Source organism: Protopterus annectens, chromosome 4.part0 (genome assembly GCF_019279795.1).
Source record: "Protopterus annectens isolate FY-2018-M chromosome 4.part0, PAN1.0, whole genome shotgun sequence".
Lineage (NCBI taxonomy): Eukaryota > Metazoa > Chordata > Ceratodontiformes > Protopteridae > Protopterus > Protopterus annectens.
Window position 1 is genome coordinate 1091616274 of NC_056733.1, and position 24251 is coordinate 1091640524.

The window sequence follows — 24251 nt, forward strand, 5'->3', positions numbered from 1 at the left end:
TATGCATGTGGCTTGGGGGATGGCAAGGTGAAGGTCATTGATGAAAATGGAAAAAGTAGAGGTCCAAGGATGGATCCTTGGGGGACACCAAGGTTGACTGGCAAGTGAGTAGAGAGAGACTTGTGCCATAGTACGGCCTGTTGTCTTTTGTCAAGGAAAGACTGGAACCAGTTTATGGAGGATGTATCAAGTGACAGGGATTTTAGTATTGTGATGAGAATTTGGTGATTTACCATGTCAAAAGCTAGCTTTAGACAGGTCAATAAGTAGGGCAGAAGAGAGTTTGTTTAGATTGCGGTGTTTGTTGATATTATCTGTGAAGGAAAGAAGGGCAGTAGTGGTGCTATGTGAAGGTCTACAACCATGCTGACAGTTGGTTAGTAAATTATTTTGTGTTAGATAGTGAAGTAGTTGTCTGTGAATGCATTTTTTCATGATCCTTTCCAGAGGTGAGAGGAGGGCAATGGGACGATAGTTGGAGAGTTCAGTGGATTGCCCACCTTTGTGGAGGGGGATAATATGGGAATTTTTCCATAATGTAGGGATATAACTTTTGGCAATAGTTCTATTGATCAGGATAGATATTGGATAGGCAATAGCTTTAGCGGCTAGTTGTAGGAATTCAGCAGGTAGTTGGTCTGCTGAGGGAGAGCATGGTTTCAATTTCTGAAGAAGGGTTAGTATATATGATGTTGGGATGGGTTGAAAGTGAAAAGAAGGGAGAGAGGTTGCTTTATTAGTAGGTAATGTAAAGTTGTTAGGTGAGAGCTGACTAGCTAGTGTTTGTATAGTGTCAGTGAAAAAGGTATTAAAATCATTGGCTATATTTAATGGTGTTTTGTGTTCAATGATTTGAGGGTTAGGAGTGGTGGATTGACCTGGATGGAATAGTTGGTTGATACTAGACCAAAATTTCTTTGGCTTGTTTTGACTGGCTTGTTGGGGAAGAAGGTAGTAGTTTTTTTGTCAAATATTATAGCTTTTTTAGTTTGGTTTCTTAATTGCCTAAAGGTTTGTTGGTGTATAGGGTTTTGAGTTTTTCTCCATTTTGCCCAATGTTTGTTTCTAGCATTGATTTTTTGTTTGGTTTCTTTAGAGAGCCATGGAGCATGTTTGTTTTTAGCTCTAATTTGTCTGGTAGGGGCATGGTAGTTCAGGATGTCAAGGAAGTTGGAGTTAAAGTAACTAGCAGCTTCATCTAAAGGTAGGTTTTGTAAGGGTGACCAGTTACATGCTATTAGTTCCATCTGGAAAAGTTCAGGGTTAAAGTTCTTTTTAGATCTGATAATGGATGTTGGAGAGGGAAAGTTGGTTTTATGTCTGATGATATAGGTAAGAGAGTGGTCACTTAAATCATCAGGGATGGTTCCTGAGTCATAAGTATGAGGATGATGGTTAATGAGAATCCTGTCTAATAAGCTTGATTTCTTGTTGGATTTATTTATCCTGGTAGGGGAGGTAATGGTTTGGGAATACCCATATAGGTTTATATGGCTTGAGGGGAGGTTACTGCAGAAGCAGGTCCAGTCAATATTTGTGTCACCTAGAATGATGGTTTCTTGAGGCAGGTTTTGGGATAGCCAGCAAAGTATATTTTCCATGGTTGCTATGTTATTACCAGGAGGTAGATATATACAAACGATATAGATGGATTTGGCATTGTTAATAAGAAGTTTGGAGATAAGAATTTCTGCATTGGAGTCTAGAGGTGGTTTGCAGTTATGAGTGGTTAATTGTAAGCTAGGTTTATATAGGATAGCAACTCCTCCACCTTTTTTGGAAGTTCGGTCTAGTCTTAGAATATTATATCCAGGTGGGATGATCTCATTGTCTTTGGTTGTAGGTTTTAACCAAGTTTCTGTTAAGCAGAGTATATCAAAGGAGTAGATTTCAGTTAGGGCTTGGAGTTGAGTTACTTTATTGTTTATACTGCGTATATTAAGATGAGCAATAAAAAGGGAGTTAGATCGTTTGAAACAGGCTTGGGTAGGACATATTTTGGAGTTGAGGGGAGCAAAAGGAGTTGTTGGGGGCCCTGGGTTAGGGTGGATGTCACCATCCTTTAAAGAGAGTAGTAGGTTTAGATAGTATAGGTTATGGATTCTACTGTAATGAGATAGCTATTTCCTGGGGTTTAGGTTGTTGTATTTTGTGTGTTGTGTTCTATGATATTTAGGAAGTATGTAGTTAGATGAGAATGTTATATTAGAATGTTCTTATTCATGGGGTGGTGCTCCTCTTCCTGTCTGACCTCATATCTCATGTTGTTCTTCATACAGACTGCAATTTTGTCTCCATTCTTTCCTTCTGTTTGATTCTTCAAACTGTATTTAGGCAACTCCATGCCCCACCTATACTGTCACTCATCCTTGAATTTGATGCCAGTAAAATTCACCTTCTTTTTTTTGCATAACTTCCTGCAGCCCTCCTTTCTTTGGGTCTATATTATATGCTCGAAGACACTTTTCTTCGAACATATAATCATCGACACCTAAAGGGCGAATGCTCCAAAGAGGGAATGGCCACGTCCGTGAATTTTTTCCTCAGGAAAAAATTCACGGGGCCGTACACAAAAAAACACAGACTTCAAAACCTTAATCACATGTGGGGCTGTGCCCCCCACACCCCCAACATGGGGGTCTGTACCCCCCCACACACCCCTAACTAAATATGCCAACTCTGAGATCGTTCTTCATTGGGAAAAAGGGCAATTCACGATAACAGCCAAATTAATTTTTTCCCGAGGAAAGAATTTGAGGACGTGGCCGTTCATGCTTTAAAGCATTTGCTCTTCAGGTGTCAATGATTATATGTTCAAAGAAAAGTCTCTTTGAGCGTATAATATAGACCCCGTTCTTCTTACCTAAACCTATTTTGTAGTATAGTAATACTATTTAGTCATGCACCAAATTACTTTTGCTATTAACTCTACTATTTTCTTTGCCATTGTTTCTTCTTTCTGCTGACTGAATACTTACCTAAGTCTTGTACATCTGTGATATTCCCATCGCCTTTCATATTAGTTTAAATGTGCAATCATTAAGGTATAACCCAGCTCTGAGCACCAGTGTCCTTTCTGTTCTAATATTGTGATATCTCTGGTCTTGTCAGGATGGTGAGTAAATAACACAAGACTCTATGAATGTTGTCTAACCTCCATGATATCTTTAGTCAGACTTAACAGTCTAAAAAGAGTGCACATCATGACATGAAGCTTCCTGTAGTTAGCTCATTAAAATTTAAAGCTATATACCCCATGTATGACAAAATAGAGCCTGTTCATTGACTAGAACTGGCCTCTCTACCAGATCATGTTCACATCCCATTAATTCTCCCAGTCCCTTCTCCCTTATCCACTGCAACAGTTGTTATACTCTAATTCTGTCATCTTCCTTGGTCTGGTGACTATTAGCATAGGTAAAATATCTGATTATTTTCATATATTTACTTATTTGTTTGTGTATTTATTTATTTACATTCAACTGAAAAATAAACTGTTAGCACGAGTTTCTTTTCTACTGAATTACCCCCACTGCAAAGGGATCGAATCTAATATGAATAATTTAAAACATAGTTAAACTGAAATAAAATCAGTGCTACATACACTGATGAACAAATGCATACATTTGTTTGAAAGTATTGATAGAGTAAAAGCTCAATTTAAATTTCATCTATACCATTTGGTTTCGCTATTTGCAGAACATCACAGGAAGATTTCATTTTATCAGAGACAAAAATAAATTTATAAATTATGGAAGTCAGATGAACAAGACACAGTTGAGAAAGTGTCAAGACCAATATTTATTTATTTATTTATTTACTTTTGTTTACTGGGAAATTCCAACTGGACATAGGTCCTTTCTCAGAGGATGCCCAGGGAGAAAAACTCCAATAACTTTGGTTTTCCTATTTTTGATAATACCTAGGTTTAGACATCAAAAACTTAGATAAGAATGTCTGTCAATATGATGGCATATGGTCAGACCATATACTGTCAGAGACATCTCGCACAAATAACAGATGGCATTATGAGCTTAAAGAAACAACTAGGTTCAGCAACTAGACTTCAAGCCGTACTCCTATTAGCTTGATCTCTCTCCTGAAACTAGGCACATAGCTACTTCCTTAACACACATCAGTCTTAAAAGGTATAAAGATTTACAGCTGCTATTAGTTCTATATTAAAATTGTTCCAGCATAACATTTAGCAAGTGGCACAGTTATAATAGTAGATGAAACATCAATAACAACATAGCAGTTTTTGACAAGGACAGAAAAGAACATGATAAAGCTTTACAAAGAGTACCTATTTGTTTGGCAAACTGTGGCCTTGCACTGAGCTGAGATGAGTTTGGAATCTTGTAGATACGACTCCAAGCAGCACAGCATGCTACAATCTGAAAGGGAAGAGCAGAGATGATTTTGTTTTTTTCTAATTCCAAACTGAGTTTTCCAACCAAGGGAAGTGTTATTGAGTTTAATTAATTGTATTGCTACATGGCTCAACTATATTTAAAGTCACACATACTGTGATATTTGCTTCTGCTTTTCATTGTGATTTAAGCATTTTTCTAAAACAATTTCAGAATTGTCTAAATTCTGGCCAGCTATGGCAACATAGTCATGCAGTACAGTTTCAGAAGTGGGAGTATTGTGATTTGCTGCTGGTTCTGTGTTGCCAAGTATTATTGGTCCAAGTTTTAACCTTTTTGATTGGTTGTCTTGCTCAGCTCACCTCCTGTAAGCTGCACTGAAGTGTGCTCAGTGCATTGCTGCTATAGTTGTAGTGCAATAACAAGTACTGTGCATAAGTGTTTCTTTCTGTCGAAGCCCACGCCTAGAATTTTTGTTCTCCTTTCTCCAACACTTTTGTGTAGTGGTAGTGCACATTTCTTTGTTGGTAGGCAATCTGTACTGAGTTGTACTGAGCCACATCAAGGTGTGCTGGGAGGTTCCAAGCTGCAATGAGAAGCTCCTAACTGAGATTACCATCTCTTGTAATCTGGACTCATACCAGTAGGAACTGCCCTTTCATGTCGAACTTAGTTTTAGTTTTATTTGCAAAGCTTAGACAGATCTTCACAGACTGAATAACATTGGCTAACTTACCTTCAACTCCCAAGTGTTGACCCCCACTGCAGTGGTGCCTAATAAGCATCTAGAACCAAAGATCTGCACTTCCTATCTGTATCACTAACCAGCTTAGTAGAAATGGGCATCTTGAGATAATGCAGCAATTGTCTCATCTTTACCGATGACTACCTATTATTTAAACAAACTGATACAATGTATGAAAGATGCACTTACATAATGACTTTAGAGGCCAAACTCACACATAAAGCAAGTGCAAACGCTGGAAAGGTAATCAGTAGCGCATAATACCTTACCACACCAGTCATTCATAGATTTCATTAAACATACAGACCTACATTTGCTGAGACCCTTAAAAGTAGCCTGCCAAGTCCAGATAGACCAGTTAAAGGAATTTAGTAAGTAAGTACTTTCAGCAACCTCACAAATACAAAATGCAGGCAGCACCTACCACAAAACATACAATAAAGGGTTACAGTGTCTCAGATCAAAAGCTCATAAGGCTAACTTCCACACAATCCAATATCATAGTTATAGGTGACTCCATTAGTGAGACACACTGATATTCCCCTTACCAGGCTATGCAAGGAGAGGGTTGCAGTCAATTGCTTACCTGGTAGCAGAATCAACCACATCATTCACGCACTTGAGCTTTTACATCACAAGAACCCATGTGACAAAGTTATAGTACAGCAGGTGTAAACGACATGAGAGTTGGACTATAAGAAGAGAGTGACATGATGCAGCTCTCAAAATATGTATCCAAGGCTGCTGCTGCTGAACCTTGACCAGCATTCTACCTTCACTAAGAATGATATCACAGTATGAACAAAAGATTATGGATGTTAACAATTGACTTACCTTCTGATCTCACTCAAGGGGGTTACAATATATATCAGCCTTGGATGATATGGTAGACAAGCCAGAGTGCTTTGCTAGTTATAGCCTGCATCTGCTCCCCCAAGGCTTTTGTGTATTGGCTAAAACATCACCCATCCCTTTAGAGCCTTTTTAAGCAATGTCAATTTTCCAAACCTTCCAGCATAATTAAGCAAACACAGCATAATATACAGATATTGCTGCTCAATGCTACGAGTCAAAACAAAAACTCCACTCCCTAAAGCTCTCAACTTGGGAAATACACACACATACATATAATTACTGAAACCTCATTTAAGGCCAGTGAGAGCACCCCAGCAGTACAGGCTTTCACTGCCTTCCACACACTCAGATCTACTGCAGTACACGAAGGCACTGAAAGTGGGGGTGCATCCATAGTCATCAAAAACATCTCACTTCAAGAGTCATTAAACAAGATGACAGCCTTCAACTGCTCAATGTCCAACTAATAATTAGCAATGGTCCATATCATATCATTGCAGACTATAGGACCCCCTTATATGTCTCTTGTGGCCCACACCTCTTTCCTAAAGAGGTTGGAGTCACTATGTATTAAACCAAACACCATTCTCCTCAGAAAATTCAATTACCCCGCTATTAATTGGGAGACCTGTACATCCACGAGCACATATGCCTATTGATTTCTGGACTTCATCAGCACAAACTCCTTGTACCAACTTATCTGCACCCCCAACAGGGGCACAACCATTCTCAACCTGTTTCCCACTAATATGGGACAGCTCTGCTCCCCACCAATTGTAATGTTCTTACTAGTCAGATCAGACCACAAACCTGTCTCATTCGCGGTACAACTGAGGCCACATGCATAATCAAATTCAGAAGTATTCAGAAATTATTCCAAGACAATCTATATAACTGAATGAAAACCTGTCTAAATTCAATGTTTCACAAACATGATAATCCTACTGCTTATGCAAAATCCTTCACAGCAACTCTCTATACACATGTTCCTAAAATACTAGGATCAAACGTATGTCCACCTGCAACACTTATCCTTCTTCTTGTCTTTTCACCCTTACTGCCTACCCTCTGTAGTTATTTTAGTCTATATTCCCCATTTGTGACCAAAAGAACTGTCAGGATAAAATCCATGTACCTCGATTCAAGTAAAAACTGAAAAATAACATCCACCTGAGAAAGTTCAGTGCATGTTGCTCACTTTATTTTTTTTTCCTCTTTGTTTTTGTTATTTGCTTGCCCTAAAATTAATTTTTTTTCGAACATTCGATGTTTTAACAGTTTGATCACTAAGGGTCGACCTTTAGTGATTTGAACTGTTAAATATTCGATGTTCCAATATAGACCCCAGCCCAACTAACCCATCCGATTTACTCAAAACCAAAATAAGACCCCAGTAGTCCAATTCAACAAACAATTTTTACAATCCATCATCTCCTTACTTAAACATAACCAAAACCCTACTACCCGACTCCCATCCCAAGTAAACAACCCAACCAATACATTTAATCTGCAACCCATCACCACTCATGTTAGAAAAAATATTGCACTGAAACCCATCACATTGTTACCAGATAATCTGCCTGCTGAGAACAATAAAATTGCTGCATATGCTATAGCTTGCTCATCTCTAACTTAGTAAATAGATCTATTATAGAAAGTTATCTACCAATGCTCTGGAAAAAATCCTGTATTATACCATTACATAAAAGTGGTAAATCCAGAGATATATCCAGCTATAGACCAATCACCATCTTATCTCTTGAATGGAGTATACACTCATAAGTCCTCCATCATCTCACCGATGACTTTGTTCTCTCCCCAACTCAACATGGCTTCTACATACATCACAGCACAAAAACAGCTCTACTAATCTATACTAATACTATTAATCAATATATAAATAATGGCAATTTTGTCTCCCAACTCTTCCTGGATCTTTCTGAAGTTTTTGATACTGTTTCTAACCCAAAGCTAATAGAAACACTATCCGCTTGTAGCCTTGATAGTCCAACACACTACAGCAGTTTTACAACTACCTAACTGCTAGACAGCAAGCTGTCAAACGGCAGATCGCTTTCTTCTCCTTCATACTTGTTCCCATCAAGGTGCCTCAAGGATGAATATTTGGCCCTGCCCTGTTCAACGTAATTCTTAATGATCTACACCACAATGCTAAGTACGCTGATATTGTCCAGTATTCTGATAATTCAACACTTATCTGTTCCTCCAAAAATCTAAATGACTTACAAGTTAAAACTCGAGTCTTTCTTTGCAGTAGAAATCTAGTTAAAATCTCAGCTTGTCCTGAACTCTAATGAAAGTAAAATAATTGTCTTTAATCCAAAAACATCTCACCCACCTTCAAACAACCTTCATTATAACATCAGCTAACTTTTCTCCAAGTCTTTTGGGTTTCTAATACCATGAAGGGATTGAACCCCATTCCTAAGTCAAAGTCTGAATAAAGTTCATGAAATTACTATAGTTTCAGTCTTTGATGTTAGCCAAATATTGACTACTTCTGCAATTTATAAAGAGTTATATGTACAGTAACATATGTAAGTACAATTGTAAATTATTTTTTATAAGACCCCTGTTGCTCCTACTACTATGGGAATTGTCTGGGTATACTTCTTCCACACTGTACTTGTTTCTACCTGCAAATCCTGGTATTTTATTATTTTGGGTCTCTGTACCTAAGACACTGTAGTCACTGGGTGTAGCAATTTTAATGATCAATGTTACTTTGTCTTCTTTTTATGAACTGCTATAGCTGGTTTTCATGCATCTATGTTTTGAACTGTTGGTAATGGGTGATCCCATGTGATATAAATTTCATCATTTTCTATAATGCTTTGTGGCTCATGTTTCCACTATTTTTCAGCTACTTCAGTATTATAACATTTGCACAATCCCCAATGCAAGAGTCTTGCCACATTATTATGTCTTTCAGTATACATTCCTTCTGCCATTAGTATATCACAGCCAGCAACAAGATGTGTGACTGTTTCCAATTCTGCTTTACAAAACCTACATTTGTCTGTTTCTCCCAATGTTCAATGCACTTTGCAAGCCAATGTGTCTGTAGTCCACAATCTTTGGAAGGCAGTATTAACCTTTCATCTTTTGGTTTAAATTCACCTCTCCTTAACCATTCCTGCATTAAATCCTGATCAACGTGAGGTCGTTCCAAGAGTTTTCTATGCTTGCAACTATATTTATGCATTTTCCACATTTTTTGCCTTCTCATCTGATCGCTTACCTTATATTCCTTCTTTTGTGTTTTGGCACAGTCAGTTGCTGCCTGATTTTTTATAAGCTTCTGTTTTGATTTCAATTCCCACTTGACACTGATATGCTTCTGCTAAACTAAGCAGGGAAGTAATCGTAGACTTATTCTCCTCATGTTTTAAAACTTTCACTAATGTTTTAAAACTTTCACTATGTTTGGTTCTTATGAGGTCCACAGATATGTATGCAGTCTTATGATTGCAGATCTATATATGTAATCAATTTCCAGGAGGCCGATACCTCCTTCAGAATGGGGAATATATAGTCTTGGTATACATTGATTTTTATAAATCATTTGATAAGCATGAAGCATCCTTCTTTTTTTCCTATCCAACTGATCCAACACCTTTTCGGGCCAGTCAGTCACTCCAAAGCTGTAGTTTAGGACAGGAAGAACAAATTGATTTATAGGTTGGACTTTGTTCCTAGATGTCAGTGCTGTTTTCAGTATTAATTCTAGTCTTCTAAAATATTCCTTACTAAGTTTTATTCACATTTGTTTATGCTTTATTGTTGATCTTTAATCAGTTCCCAAATATTTATACACTCCCTCTTGCTCAGGTTCTTTTAAATCACTTTCCTGTCCCAGGCTAATGTTAATCTTGGTGCTGCAGGTTTCCTGCTTTAAAGGTTACTTTGCTAACAATGCTACATAGAGATGGTAACCCAAATCAAAGTTCTTGGGGTACTTATCAATGAACAGCTTAATTCATTCCAATTGAATGACATCTCCAAGTGTTTCTACAGTTACATCCTACTAAAGCTTCTAAGTGTCAAATTCTGCTTGTTCATATTTTCATTAATTTTTCCAAAACCGGGCTACACACAACGTATTAAAATATTTCATCTTAAAGCTTACAAAATTGCAAACACAACTGTATTGATATTTGACCTCTGTCTAGTGCAGGTAAAAATATATCAATTGTTATTCATATAATATTTATTTATACTGTCATAAATTTTATATTTTCCTAAATGTCTTGACAACCAAGTAGCACAGACAGAACTGCTTAGCCTCATATAAAAACCTTTAGCTTGATGAGAAAAATGCTGTTGACAGTATGTGTATAGCTGTAGTGGTTGCCAAGATATGGTAAGTTGCTTACTAAATATTGCAAACTTAATAATTATTGTGTTTATTGTGACTTATAAAATTCAGTTTAAGACCTAGAACCTAAAGAATACAACCACTATAAAAATAGTTTGTGCTGAAGAGTTTGACATTTACACTTCTTTAGTAACACCTATGCTTCCAGAGATATAACATTTGTTTGAAATGTGGGGACATAACTTGATTCTATCAAAATGCTTAGGCTCCACCCATTGGAAGGTACAGTGCAAAGTTCCAGAGTTCCATTGCAGGAATGAGTTAAGCTCTACCAACATATAAATAAGCAATATAAAACTTATCAGAAACTAGGTACCCTGTACAGAGTGAAACCTTACCTCACATCCTCTTTTAGGAAAACAACAGCCTCTACCTACTTACTGCCTTCACTACTCTATACCACTCATATTTTTACAAATCTCCAAGCCTCCAAGCTAAGAAAGTTAGAGTGGTGCTGTAACAAAGTAGCTAGATTTGCAGCCGGTCACCCTAATAAAACCAATCACTGTCTGTCCATAAAATACCTAATTTGGATGGAACTCACTCACCAACTTACTTGGTCTCAAGTTGTCACAGTCCATAATCTCATCAACAAGCTAGAAATTTGTACCACACTTAAAATACCTTACAGCTTTATACTCCAACCCATTCCCTACCATCAGAATATAAGATACTCCTTGATATATTATAGATTAGTACTATACTAGCTGCCCTTCTGGACATTTTAAGCCTAGCCAACTTCTCTCAAAGCTAAGAAATCAAACCCTGTACCTTGTGTCTGTGAGGTAAAACTTAACCATTATTCCATATCCAAGTCACATAACCCAAATGCATCCTCTTCTGATCTCCCAGGACCAGGTCCCGGATGCTCATTCCAAGACCTAAAATGCTGCTTTTAAGGGACTAGTAACATTCTAGACTGTCTGCTGACCAGCCTGAAACATGACTTATCAAACCCATTACCAAGGCTGTTCAGCATCAGCCTTCAAACAGGCTTTACACCTAGTGGCTGGAGGGTAGCAGCAGTCATTCCTCTGTCCACTGACCCACATAATTATAGACCCATAAATTTAACCAGCTTCATCTGTAAGCTTATGTAAAGAATCATTATGGAATTAATAAAAAGAGAAATAGGAAACCTGCAAACACTCACTTCAGACCAGTTCAGATTTTTCAAGGGCAAGTCCTGCTTGTTGACATTTTGGAGAAGGTTACTAAAGCAATGGATAACAGAAAAATGATAACACTGTACATCTCAGCTTTGCAAAGGCATTCAACACAATCCTCCACTCAAGCATTATCGATACACTCTCACAGCTGTTGACAGTATGTGTATAACTATTGTGGTTGCCGAGATATTGTAAGTTGTTTACTAAATATTACAGACTTAATAGTTATAGTGTTTACTATTACCTGTCCTAAGACCTAGAACCCAAAGAATGCTACAACTATAAAAATAGTTTGTGTTGAAGAGTTTGACATTTCCACTTCTTTAGGGTCGAAATGGAAAGATGATAGGGGTCTGAATGGAGAAATGGTAGAGGTCCGAATGGAGAGATGATAAAAGCAGCAAGAAAAGGAGAGTGGTATTGCTGGCATTGAATTCATTCTCAAGTCTTGGTGAGTACCTTCACGGGGTGGAACCTGTTTTTTACAACATTTTACCAAGACGACACTGATATATAGACTGTATTTTATATCATGGGCAGAAGTAGATTGAAAAATTAAAAAAAGACAGCTAGGTGCACAAGCCCCTGGATAAAAAAGTATGCAATCCTAGTATATGCACTGGTGCCAGGACTGGAAAAAAATAATAAAATGTAGAATCCTTACAGCATGGAAACATTCCTACACTGTGGTTAGACAAGGCTCAGTGGGAGGATGACCCCCCCCCGTTGTAGATGGAACTAGAAGTCCACAAAAAAATACAAAAACTGACAAGCCAAAAAAAATCCATAAAGATGCCAGAGTGGAGGATAAGAAATAAATTATGTATTGTTACTATTATACAAGAAGCCCAGAGTTCCCAGATGGAAGATATTCAAAAAGATTGAGAGAAATTAGAAGAAAGAAAATATTTGCTCAAGAAAAACTGTCAAAGGCTTCAGATTTAAATTTGTGTTCATTAATACAACAGAGCCATGAAAAACATTATATAGACCAAGAAACTTTGGGCTGTTTGGAAAAAGAAGCGACTAATGAAGTGCAAAAAAATAAAGAACAAAACCTAGAGATTTTTGAAAGGTATAAAAAAGAAACATGGACATGGAAAAGAAAGAGAGATTTGGTATGGTACAATATTTATGGAAAGGAGAAAGTCAAACTAATCAATACAAAAAAGCAGCTCCAAAGATATTTGAAGAGAAATACACACAAAAGCACCCAGATACAGAAAACTTCACATTACAAAAAATAAGATCACAAAGGGGAATGTAGAACAGATTAGTAAACTAGAAGTTGCACCTAACTTTTGGCTAAAAGTATTAACATCATTATACGAAGATTTAGCCCTGATTAAGAACTACTTATATGCACACCCTGAACACACATCAACCAGGTTAACAACAGGAAAAAATGATACTCCTCCTTAAGAGTGAACTTGCAAGCTATCCTAAAAACTATAGACCAATATCTTGCCTTCTGACAATGTATAAACTATACACTGGAATTGATGCTGATATAGTCATTTAGGAGAAAACTCAATCATGGCAATAGAACAAAAGGGTAAAAAGAGTCATATGGAACGAAGGTTCATTTGTTGTTAAGTAAAGTCATAAAGGAGAATTGTAAAAAAGGGAAGAATCTAAGTATTGCATGGATAAATTACAAAAAAGCATTTGACAGCATCCCACATTCATGACTAAGAGTGCTTACAGATGTATAAAATACTCACTATATTGATCAATTACATTACAGTGACCATGAAACAGTGGCAAACCACTTTTCATTTGAGCCATGATAAAGGACCATTTATTATCCCAGGAATAAAAATTCAAGGGAGTATATTCCAAGGTGACTCATTGTCACCACTGCTCTTTTGTTGTGTCCTTAACCCATTAAAATGTCTACTTAACAGATTAGGTCATGATTATAATCTAGCTCCTAGAACACAACACAGTGTTAAGTCTTATCTTCTTTTTGTGAATTATTTAAAACTGTATACTTCATCACATGAGGAGCTGAAAGCACAACAGCAAGTGGTCAAAACTTTCTCAGATGATATACGAGTGTCATTTGGTCTTGATAAATGTGCAAAAGAAACATTTAAAGCAGGAAAGCTGCAGTGCCAAGAAAATAAATGTCAGTCAGTCTGGAACAGGAATGTGATATAAATGAACCTGAAAACGAGGGAGTGTATACATATTTAAGAATTAATAAAAGATTGACAATCAAACATGAACAAATGCGAACAAAACTCTGTAAGGAATATTTTAGAAAATTAAAATTAATACAGAAAACAGACCTGACATATAGGAACAAAGTCCAAGATATAACCCAATTTGCTCATCTGTTCTAGTTTACAGTTTGGGGGTGATTGACTGGTCTCAAAAAGTACTGGATTAGTTGGAGAGGGAAACAAAAAAATGTTTCATGCTTACCAAATAATATATAAAATCTCTGTATTCCAAGATTATATAGTCCTCATTCTGAAGGAGGTATGGGCCTCCATAAACATGATCATGTGTACATAGTACACAGTACAGTAATAAAAGGACTGCATACATATCTGCTGAATGCACCATATCCAAGCATAGTGAAAGTACTGCTTAGTTTAGCAGAAGTATATTGGTTTCATGCAGGAATGGAAATCAGACTAGGTGTAGAAAAAAATCAGACATCAAATGAATGTGCCAAAAAATGTAAGATAGAATATAAGGAGAAGGATCAGATGAGAAGGCAAGAAATGTGGAAAAGCCATAAATATAGTTGCGAGTACAGAAAACTCCAGGAACAAACTCATGTCAATCAGGATCTGACAAAGGAATGGTTACAAAGAGGTGATTTTATGCCATAAGATGAAAGGTTAATATTGTCAGCACAGGATAGTGGACCACATACACATTGGTTTTCAAGTCCATTGACCATGTGGGAGAAGCAGACACATGCAGGTTCTGTAAAACAGAACTGGAAACAGTCACACATCTTGTTGCTGGGTGTGTTACACGAATGGCAGAAGGCCTGTATACTCAAATGCATAATAATGTGACAAGACTATTGTACTAGAGATTTTGTAAACACTGAAGTAGCTGAGAAGCACTGGAAACATGAGCCACAAAGCATTATAGGGAATGATGACGTTTATATCACATGGGTTCACCCACTACCAACAGTTCAAAAAACATTTGCAAGAAAATGAGATATAGTAGTCCATTACAACACAAAAGTAGCACTGATCATTAAAATTGCTTTCCCAGTGATTACAATGTCTTTCATACAGAGACACAAAGTCATAAAATACCATGGTTTCCAGGCAGAAATGAGGACAATGTAGAAGGATACCCAGATAATTTTAATACTAACAGGAGCAACAGGTCTCATAAAAAAGAATGTACAGTCATATTTAAATATGCTGCTGATACATGTATCTCTGTATGAATTGCAAAAGGGGAAAATTATGGGCACATTTTTGGTGCTGCAAAGAGCACTTTTGGCTAACATCAAAGATTGAAACAATACTAATTTCACAAACTTTAATCATACTTTGACTTAGTAATAGGTGGTATTAGAAACCCAAATGATTTGGTGAAATTAAACCAAGACTAAAGATAAAGCCCTGCATAACCCATTGAACAGCAAACTGCTTCACAAATAGGACCCAGGAGATCAGGGCTGGTGACAGTGGCTCGACATCCATTAAAAGTCCAGTCATCATAGGTATACTCCAGGGCTCAGTCCGTTGTCCACTTCTTTTTGGCATCTACTTCTCTAAAGTCAAGGCAAAAGTTTAGAGTCTTTAGCTGACCCTATTTGCAATCACTGCAAATTCTGTGCCATAATAATCTCCCAGAAGACATAATTATCCAAGAAAGCCTCTCCCCAAAAATAGCTGGTGTCACAGTCATGATCTAGATGTCAGTGCCAAAAATGCATAATTGTATCCTTTGGGAACAAACATACCCCCCTGTAACTATCATATTGACAGTACACCCCTAAAAATAGATCTTATAGTCAGATGTCGGGATAGTGATCTGACCTTTGACCTCCAAGCATTTACTATCCCATGTATCTACTATCACATGAAAATCCTTTTTCATTGCAAAGCTTATTAGTAAAGGGCTAACATCCAAATCTAGGGATGTCATTGTTCCACTGTACTTGACACTCATTTGGCCAGTCACAGACTGTAACGCCCCATTCAGTATGTACCTGCCCAAACATTTGTCATAACTAGACCAACCACAATGTTTTTTTAAAGAAAATTAATAATCTAAATTGCAAAATTTAGATCAACTCAAAGCCCTGTCCCTTTACTCTTGTGTCCTACATACTATTGAAGGGTGAACTCTTCCTTGCAAACAAGGTTTCAGCAGATCCTACCCTGTTAGACCTATTGCACATTTGGAAGTCAAACAGTGACATAAACACCCAGTCAAGAGATATTGATGTCTTTTGCAGGATAAACAGAATGGATCCCTATCAATTAGTCAAACATTCACAACTGGGAAGCCCAGAAAATTGCTACAAAAAGCTTGAAATACAAAATACAAAAAAACCCAAAGAAAACATGTTTTCTTTTTCCACAGAGGCTTGCCCCTTACAGCTCCACACTCCCTGCATATCATATATATCAACAGTGAGATCGCACCACAGTGGAGAAAAGACCAATACTCCATTCCCCTGTATTCTGGGATCCCACACAGTATAAATCTCATTTGTTCAAAGCCTTCAATATTTTGGATTTCAAGCTTTTTGACTCAATATTCTGGGTTTTGTGTATGTAGGTGTTAGACTAAGTGATGATGAACCAAACAGAGCATGTCGAAGGGATAGATATGTATCACCACAATACAATCTCTGTGAATCATCTTCCTCTCCTTGTAAAACAGAATACCTCTCTTCGTATTTTCAAGTGAAATTTGGACAGTTGGATGGGAAACCACAAGTTCACCTCTGGTCTTGCACCCATGTCCCTTAAGGACAGGGGAAATATGCAAATCACCCCCATTACCCATGCTTTAGGACAAACACAAAACTTTCCTGGTAAGTTGAGGTTGGGAGGGTGGCCTAATGGTTAAGGTGTCTGTCTTGCAAACACAAGGTGCAGGGTTTTTGGCTAGGCTTAAAATAGCTCACAAGGGCAGTTAGCTTAGTACTAATCTACGAACCTATGTATGGCTAGGCTTCTAAAGATCCTCAGATTACTAGTTTATATGTACATATGTTTCTGGGCATGAATCTCAGAAATGTAAACTAGAGTTTTATGTTCTTTCCTTTTTATCTTTTCTCAGAAAGGTATGCTATCTCATCCCTCTTTATGACATAAATCCTCCAAACAGTGTCAATAATATCAGGAGTTTACTTTACTTGGCCAACTATGGTGAATATTTCATAAAAAAACTTTAGCATATGGACTGCTCTAATGAGAAATGTACATTCATATGGGGAGGTAGAACACACGTGAGAGGAAAAGTTAACATCAACAGAGAATATTGCCTTGTTGGCAAATGTGATACATTGTACCAGATCATACCCTCAACTGTCCAGATTTTTACAGAATGTCCAGATTTTTGCCTCATATTTTTGGGCTATTTCTCATAAAATGATGGTTTTCTGGCAATCGCTGACAAATCATTGAGGACTGAAGTCAGAAAATAATGACATGTATTTCAGTTTCAGACTTTATATTCTTCAGAAAATTCATGCTAACGCCGGACCTGTTAGACTATCAACTTTCTAAGTTTGTAAGTGTAATATTTAAAAAGTATCCCTATTTTTGGGCATTTCTTCCTCCATTATTTGTGCCTTTGTCCAGATTTCTTGCTCTAAGAAGTTGAAAGGTATGTACCAGATATTTAGCTAGCTGGTAGAAATGTTTGATTAACTTTGCTCTTTAATGCATATCCCACAAAGATAAACTTTTCCTTTCTACACATTTTTTTCCTCTTTCTGTGGTTGACTCCTGTTTCAGCATGAGTGAGGTAAGATGTTTCTGTGTGGTAGAGTTTCTAGGTTTGCTTTTGAAAGTTAGGGTGCCTTTTTATAAATTACATGAAAGTCAAATATGCATTTAATATTTACTATAATATCAGTAGGGACTGCTTACTAGCTTAGTTTACCCAGTTTAGATTACCAGCTGGGTGGAATAAAGGATAAAAGCAAAAGCTGCATAAGATTAAAGAAAAGTCAGGCTAGTAATGGTGAGATATGAAAAGAGAAGGATGGATAAAGGAAATATAAAACAACTGAGTGATTAGGTGAATCAGACAGATAAAGCAGTTAACAGTATGCGTGATGCTTTAGTGTTGTTCCTCTGGTGTTTGGCAAAAGTGTGTAAATAATAAAGATGAAAGAGGAAAGTTACTGTATTGTGAAAAAACGATAATGTGTGAGGAGTGTGTTACAATGTAAATGTAAGGTCTTAATGCCACTTTTTTTCTCCTGTTGGCATAGCCGGCCTTAGGCATAGGCCAACTAGGCGGCCGCCTAGGGCGCCACTGTAGCAGGGGCGCTTTTTCAGTATTTATTTGGTGTAGGTAGACTAGGATGGGGGCACCTGGGTGATGTGGGGGGGCACCATGGAGCCCTTTTGCCTAGGGCACCAGCTGACCTATGGCCGCTGCTGCCTTTTGGATTGCTAATATCAGACAGTGAGTAAAGAAAGTGGTTAGTAGTAGCAAACTACAGACTGAGTGTAAACCAAAGGTACTACGTGGAAGGATGTTTGTAAGGATGGGTGTAGGATGTAAGAGGAATGAGATACTCATTGTTTTACAGAAGAGACCTCCTGTGGCAAGAATCTGCTCCTCTCCAAAGTACATTGACAAAACCTAATGATTTTAAAGGTATTGACATTCGGGTCTCTGTTAACGAAAAGTGTAAATATCGAATGCTCGGATGAGCGAAAATGGATATGATCGATATTGTGAGATCACAGTACAGTGAAGATCAGAAAATTTGCCCTTTCCTCACTGTAGTGCGATCTCGGAGTTGGAATATATTTTTAAGGAGGGGTGTGGGGGGCTGAATAGCGATTTTGATCATATGCATTTTTGCTCATCCGAGCGTTCAATATTTATACTTTTCATTGTTTTAACATAGACCCTTGACATTCAGTCCTGTGATGCTGAAATGTTCTGAGTGCAGACAGGCACTTTCTACCATGAAATGCACATATGCGAATAAAAATACCTATGCTCTAAAGACACTCAAGAAGTGTAAAGAAATCTGCTTATCTTAATGATTATACATGGTCTAATAGGTCTTTTAACATTTTTTACAGGTTTCAAAATTTAGGATACACAATGGCTCACTGCTAATGACTTTTAGTTAAAGCAGAGAAAAAGGAACTGACATGATTTTCTTTTACTGATACATTAAACTTTACAGTGTTCATTGCTGTATGCAATTTTTTTCTGTTGATTATTTAAAAAAACATGAAATGTTATGCTGGAAATTGCCAGAAGTGTGTACACAAAGACTGCTCAGAAGCTTTTAGGTTGCCATTTGGATTCCACAGTCACTGAAGAAGCTTTAGAAAATTGAGAGTTTTTATCATCCCATGTGAGTATAACTAACCTTGCAACAATATTTCCTTTTGTGCACAATTTCAGCAAATTATGACATTGGCCCTGATTCTCTTTTGTCCAATTGAGATACATCGAAGCAATCCATTTAGGTTACATTTTGAGAAAGGAAAATTAACATGCATAAGGTCATGCATAATTCATTTCCCCAATGAGTCCTATAATCATTTAGCCTGAAATCATAGAGTTAAGAAGGCTAAGCATTTGTATATGTTCAACCTTTTTACAGCTCTTTAAGTACCACTTGAGCAGATGTAAGTGAAATAAAAACAAGGTGCCCGATGAAACTGTGCTTTTTTAAAACTATATGCATGCCAGTGGTGTTTTATTTGTTATGGTACTTATGTAATCAGTTTGCTAACTGATGGAATGTGCCATGTTCCTGATATGCCTTCATGCTATCTATCACTATCAGGCTAGTCACTGGGAATCATACTTACCAAAGTAAATCGGACATGAAATCTTGGATTTGCATGGTTAGATGGTTCTTATACTGAAGCATTGGCATGGATAACGATTTGTGTACATTATCAAAAATCTAGCTTGTGGGATGAAGCTGAAGCATTTATTGTTTTAACCATAGCCAATGCAATGTATTAAGCATTGGGTCACCATTCTTTCAAATGCTTTTTTATCAGCTGAATGAAGTGTGTGTGCTCTGTTAGTGAGATAACTTATAGCTGAATGCACGTGTGGTTGACTGCTTGCTCTGGAAATGTTCAGAGTAGGAAAATTGACTCCTGAAGGTGAGTGTGGATTTGGGGGTGGGAGTGTGTATGTGGTTGTTAGCGGGTTAGGGTTAGAATAAGGGTTAGGAAAATGGAGAGATGTAATGCTGTCAGTGTGCGTTTATGGTTTTGGTTGGATGTTAATGCTTAAACTTTTGGATATTTCAAAAGTTTTGTCAGTAGGTGGTGGGAGTGAATGGGAGTGTTTGCAAGTTAAAGTTATTGTCAGAGTAAGAGAATGGTAAAGGGGATAGATGTAGTGTTGTGCGTGTATGCATTGATGTATGAGATGTGTCTGTCCACGTACCTTGTGTAGTGGTAGCATTACAGAGAATGGTAAAGGGGATAGATGTAGTGTTGTGCATGTATGCATTGATGTATGAGATGTGTCTGTCCACGTACCTTGTGTAGTGGTAGCATTACGGAGAATGGTAAAGGGGATAGATGTAGTGTTGTGCATGTATGTATTGATGTATGAGATGTGTCTGTCCACGTACCTTGTGTAGTGGTAGCATTACGGAGAATGGTAAAGGGGATAGATGTAGTGTTGTGCATGTATGTATTGATGTATGAGATGTGTCTGTCCATGTACCTTGTGTAGTGGTAGCATTACGGAGAATGGTAAAGGGGATAGATGTAGTGTTGTGCATGTATGTATTGATGTATGAGATGTGTCTGTCCACGTACCTTGTGTAGTGGTAGCATTACGGAGAATGGTAAAGGGGATAGATGTAGTGTTGTGCATGTATGTATTGATGTATGAGATGTGTCTGTCCACGTACCTTGTGTAGTGGTAGCATTACGGAGAATGGTAAAGGGGATAGATGTAGTGTTGTGCATGTATGCATTGATGTATGAGATGTGTCTGTCCATGTACCTTGTGTAGTGGTAGCATTACGGAGAATGGTAAAGGGGATAGATGTAGTGTTGTGCATGTATGCATTGATGTATGAGATGTGTCTGTCCATGTACCTTGTGTAGTGGTAGCATTACGGAGAATGGTAAAGGGGATAGATGTAGTGTTGTGCATGTATGTATTGATGTATGAGATGTGTCTGTCCACGTACCTTGTGTAGTGGTAGCATTACGGAGAATGGTAAAGGGGATAGATGTAGTGTTGTGCATGTATGTATTGATGTATGAGATGTGTCTGTCCACGTACCTTGTGTAGTGGTAGCATTACGGAAAGGCTTTTTATGAGGTAAGGCATAGGGTTTGCCCTCCCTGCATCACCTTACTAATGTGTGCTAACCCTAACCTGGCCTCTGCCCCTAAACCCAACCCTACACTTTACCTTAAAAAAAAAAACCTTTCCATAACACTACCACTATTCAGACAAATTATGTTTGAAGTTAGTGGTAAGGTATTCTTAACCAATCACAAGAAGAAACTAGTTGTTTTCCTTTTGCAGTCTTTTGTTTTTCAATAGTTTATGTTTTCAATATTTTCATTTGTCAATATGCTGGAATCAATAATTTGTGCTTCAGTCCTTCATTATTTTGATCATTTGCCATAGATCCTAACTATCAGACATAAATTCATGTTGGTATGTTTATCATAATGAACCAGCGGCATGAGTCAGGGCTCCCTTATGTGGTCAAATCTCTAGCTTGCAGAATGAAACTGAAATATTTATTGCTTTAACCTCAACTAATGCAAAATACTAACCATCAGACAACTAGGATTGTTGGTGTGGTTTGTTTTCATTTATATAAATATATGATTACTAATGTAAGTGATGGTTTAATAAAGATGTTTCTTGTTTAAAAAAAAGGGACAGGAATTGAATAATTTATGTAATGTTGCTTAAGTTATATGATACATACCAATATATGTGAAACATAATGTTTGTTAATTTTAACTTGCTAATACAGTTTAATTACTTTTATATAAATGTAAATGTGCCTATCACACAAGTGATAATTCAATAAAGGTTTTTAAAAAAGACATAAAGTACTGCGGGTGTATGATTCTTATTCTAAAGCAGTGATGTGGTGGTAAAGTATTCCCATACAGTATGAAAACTGAAGCCTATGGAGTAAAGCTGCAATACTGATTTCATTAACCGTAACTAATGTTGTGCGTTAACGTTGTCATACTTGCTCATATGGGAATTTACCACAGGCTTGCTGTACTTTGACTTATACTCTTTGATCAGAGTTTGTGCTTGAATGCATTATTTTTTCTTCTCTTCCTAGATGCCATAATATTTAATTTTTCCACCTATGTTGGTTCATTGAAATGGAATGTCTCTTTATAAGACTGAAATCTAGATTTTCAATTTTGCAGCTCTCATGTATCCAAGTATTTGGATTGTATATTTTAGCTGTCATATTTTTGGCAGTCCAACTGCAGCAAGTCAAGCTGGGTATGCAATTTCTAGAGAGAAGGAGTTTCTAGCTCCAAAGATGAATATTTAGCAGTCTGCACCCTTACGTTCATTTTTACATTTTGTTGGCACATCTGTGGGAGTAAGTACACCTGGATATATACATCTGTATACATATAGCTTTCTATAGAGACAGAGACCGAGAAAGACACAGAGATAGACAAATGTAGAATACTAAAAGTTCGTATGTATCTTTGTGGCGAAGTGACATCTCAGATTCTGTGTGTGTTATTCTAAGTTCATGCCATTCAAACATGCATTACCGATGCCCTGGCCCTGTGGTATTTTGGGATTCATTACAGAGCTATATGAAACTGCTAATTATTCTCACAGCAGACTATAATTCTTTGTTTCTTCTTGAGTGGAAGAAATGTGAATGTTGAGCCAAGAACCATAGATCCCAGATGGTCTGGCATGAGGCCCTTAGCTCTGGCTGTGGAAGGCTGAGTTCTGTCAAAATCCATGTGGATGGCATTGTCCATGCTTTGCATAAGTAGTGAAACACTAAAATGACTTATCATTTTTTGAAAAAATAAGGGGTATTAATAATTACCTTATATATATTTCTAATGTACTGACTCTGATGTGATGTTTTTCAGTGTACTGTTTTATAATTAATACTCTGCTCTGATAGCAGAAAGCCTGAGTTATTTACCTCTTTACTTCACTGTTTCCTCATATGCAGAACTTGTTATACTTTTAAACCAGTCATATTTCAGCAACAAACATAAATGTCGTATTATTCTTTTGGTGTACATGAATATAGGTGCATGTGATGGTTTGTATGTCTGTAAACCCTGTGCATGTCTTATTTAGGATTACTGTGTCTGTGGATACTGGAAATCCTAAATAAAATGCTGTAGAACAGGACAAAATATCTGCAGCTATAAGATCAACACAGTATGTAAATATCAATATTGTCTCAGAAACTTCATACCGAAACTCACTAACGGTCAGCAAAGCAATTACACAGGCAGTCTGCCAGATAATTACTGTATATGTATTTTAGCAAGTTAATCATGAAATGTAAGCACTGTAATAACACTACACAAGATTCCATTTACTTGAAAATAAAAAGACAAAAACATAATATTATACAAGGAAGCATATATTTATGAATAATTCCCTTCTAGCATACTGAAGATTGCCATCATGCATTTTACTTCAGTTACTTATCTTCCTGGGGAGAGAGAGAGTTTGAACTTGAGGTTACTATGTTCACAAACTTTCTCTGGGGAAATTATAATTTCGTATCCGCTGAATAATTCTAATTGCAAGATGCCCCTGCAGTGCTGCATTTGATCCTGCTAGCATTTTCCACGTTGGTGGATTTGTGTACAGTGTGACTGTGCCAAATACAGAGCTCAGAGGGTGAGTGGTAAAAAAAAAACACAACTGTTAAGTGCAGGTCAGCTGTTCCCTAGCATGCATCAGAGAATTGCATGGTTAAACTGCAGTGTATCTGAATTCCTAAATAAGACAAGTGATTTTAAAACCATAACAAAAATTGTTTTGGTGAATAAGGTTATGATGATAAACACTGGACCATTTCTAGAATCTGGAAAGATTAGGCAATTAAACCTGCACTGTTTTTATGCAGTTAAAAGAAAACAGGGTTAGCCTTAAAATGGAGTACTGAAACTGTAATATAAGTACTGGGGGATAATCTCTGTCTGTGAAAGAAACAGATCTGGAGCTCTAAGGATATATCTCATACTGTAGCTGTATTGTTAACATAAACATTTATCTGGTACATAAAGATAGTATTTACTTTTCTGAAATCACAGTGTGCCACAACAGACTTACTGTAAATGTGTCTATCAAAATTATTTTCATGTTTCATTTTCTCTTTCTGTATTTTTCTGTTACACTATCAATTATTCTAAAACAATAGCCAAAAACAAAACCACTGTACAAGATAAAGTCCAGATCAAGCTCCAAAAATATAAATGAAGAAATCCAAGCAGGTAAAGGACATGCATAGCATAAAACCAAATTATTTATTTAGTAAAAAACAC